Genomic DNA, 2,500 nt, shown 5'->3' with positions numbered 1-2,500 from the left:
CTGCTAATAGTAATTTCATGTTAATTCATAATGCGTAAAACTGTTAAAATTCATAATTTAGTGAGGTATAAATGGTAAATATGTTATTCCCTATGTTTTGGGATTTTTACTCTGAGTTTGAAGTCTGAATTCTGGGTAGGCTACCTGTAAGGAACCAAAGTCAGTGAGAGTCACCTCGCGACATACCGGATGGGAACCACACGGTTCTACAGGAGAGGATTAGGGACACATGGGCATTTTTATGAGTTTTGAGTTTAAACTCAGAAGAATTTTTATTCTGTTTTTAAAGTCAGAACTTCAAAAGAATAATCCCATGTGGCTCTAGTCCTCTTCTTTAGGCCAGCGTGTGGCTCTAATCCTCTTCTGTAGGTCTGTGTGAGGCTCTAATCCTCTCTGTAGGTCATTGTGAGGCTCTAATCTTCTCTGTAGGTCAGCGTGTGGCTCTAATCCTCTCTGTAGGTCAGCATGTGGCTCTAATCCTCTCTGTAGGTCAGCGTGAGGCTCTAATCCTCTCTGTATGTCAGCATGTGGCTCTTATCCTCTTCTGTAGGTCAGCGTGTGGCTCTAATCCTCTCTGTAGATCAGCGTAAGGCTCTAATCCTCTCTGTAGATCAGTGTGTGGCTCTTATCCTCTTCTGTAGGTCTGTGTGAGGCTCTAGTCCTCTCTGTAGATCAGCGTGTGGCTCTAATCCTCTCTGTAGGTCAGCGTGAGGCTCTAATCCTCTTTGTAGGTCTGTGTGAGGCTCTAATCCTCTCTGTAGGTCTGTGTGAGGCTCTAATCCTCTTCTGTAGGTCAGCGTGAGGCTCTAATCCTCTCTGTAGGTCAGCATGTGGCTCTAATCCTCTTCTGTAGGTCAGCATGTGGCTCTAATCCTCTCTGTAGGTCTGTGTGAGGCTCTAATCCTCTCTGTAGGTCATTGTAAGGCTCTAATCCTCTCTGTAGGTCATTGTGTGGCTCTAATCCTCTGTAGGTCTGTGTTTGGCTCTAATCCTCACAGCGTGTGTCTCTAATCCTCTTCTGTAGGTCTGCGTGAAGCTCTAATCCTCTCTGTAGGTCATTGTAAGGCTCTGATCCTCTCTGTAGGTCATTGTGTGGCTCTAATCCTCTGTAGGTCTGTGTGTGGCTCTAATCCTCTCAGCGTGAGGCTCTAATCCTCTTCTGTAGGTCAGCGTGTGGCTCTAATCCTCCCTGTAGGTCATTGTGAGGCTCTAATCCTCTCTGTAGGTCATTGTTTGGCTCTAATCCTCTCTGTAGGTCTGTGTGTAGCTCTAATCCTCTCTGTAGGTCAGCGTGTGGCTCTAATCCTCTGTAGGTCTGTGTGTGGCTCTAATCCTCTCAGCGTGAGGCTCTAATCTTCTTCTGTAGGTCAGCGTGTGGCTCTAATCCTCTCTGTAGGTCTGTGTATGGCTCTAATCCTCTCAGCGTGAGGCTCTAATCTTCTTCTGTAGGTCAGCGTGTGGCTCTAGTCCTCTCTGTAGGTCAGCGTGTGGCTCTAATCCTCTCTGTAGGTCAGCGTGTGGCTCTAATCCTCTTCTGTGGGTCAGCGTGTGGCTCTAGTCCTCTCTGTAGGTCAGCGTGTGGCTCTAATCCTCTCTTTAGGTCAGCATGTGGCTCTAATCCTCTCTGTTGGTCTTCATTAAGTATTTGTATATTTACTCGACACGTCCAGCGAGGGTCATCCAGGTGTTTAAGGACCTCTCAGGTGTGGGGCCAATAACACACACAGTAGACCCGCCCCCCCAGAGCTCCCTCCACCGTCAGCCTGACATCACTGACAGCTCAGCCCCAGGGGCCCCGGGGCCCAACGCATCCCAGCAGGGAGCCCCTTCCTTGGCCGGGTGCCAGCTCGCTGGGAGGAGTTGCCGGGGGTGGAGCCGCAGTTTAGGGGGGGCCTGAGGAGGTGGGGAGGAGGTGCTGGCCTTGAGGAGGTGGTGCTGGCTGCAGACGGGGGGGCCCTCCACGTGTCAGGCTGGGGTCTCCTCTGGGGGCCCCTCCACGTGTCAGGGGGCCCCTCCACGTGTCAGGGGGGCTGACGTGTTTGCGTGTGGAGGGTCTCAGGAATGCGATGCTCCCTCTGATTGGATGCTAACGCGGCCTGATGGACTGACATAACAACAACACTGGGGGGGAGAGGGGAGGAGGAGAGGGAGAGGAGGGAGAGGGGGAGAGGGAGGGGGGAGGAGAGGGAGGGGGAGAGGAGGGGGAGGAGGGAGATGGGAAGAGGGAGGGGGGAGAAGGAGAGGAGAGGGGGAGTTGGAGGGGTGAGGCTAGCCCGCTGCAGCTGGCTAGCAGCCGGTGTGCGTATACCGCGGGTGGTTCTGGGTTCTGCTGCATCTCGCTTGTCGTTGGCCTCAGAGCGACTCCAGCTCCTCTCAGTCCAGCGAGACGACCGGCCTGAGCAGAACAAGGCCCGGAGCGGGGATCTCTGCAGAGGGTAGGACGTTCCGACCACAGAAGCTGGAGTGGAGCTTCGGCTTAACCAAATACCGCTGGTTTCAT

The 2,500-nt window shown here is 52.9% G+C and overlaps 1 protein-coding gene across 1 annotated transcript in view; it reads left to right on the top strand.

Moving 5' to 3' along the window:
• Positions 1–2,500, top strand: part of col12a1b (collagen, type XII, alpha 1b) — a 112,887-nt gene that overhangs the window by 62,355 nt on the left and 48,032 nt on the right.

The sequence above is a fragment of the Pollachius pollachius genome, assembly GCF_949987615.1.
Source record: "Pollachius pollachius genome assembly, chromosome: 16".
Lineage (NCBI taxonomy): Eukaryota > Metazoa > Chordata > Actinopteri > Gadiformes > Gadidae > Pollachius > Pollachius pollachius.
The sequence above is the reverse complement of the archived record's forward strand: the minus strand, read 5'-3'. Positions and strand labels throughout refer to the sequence as shown.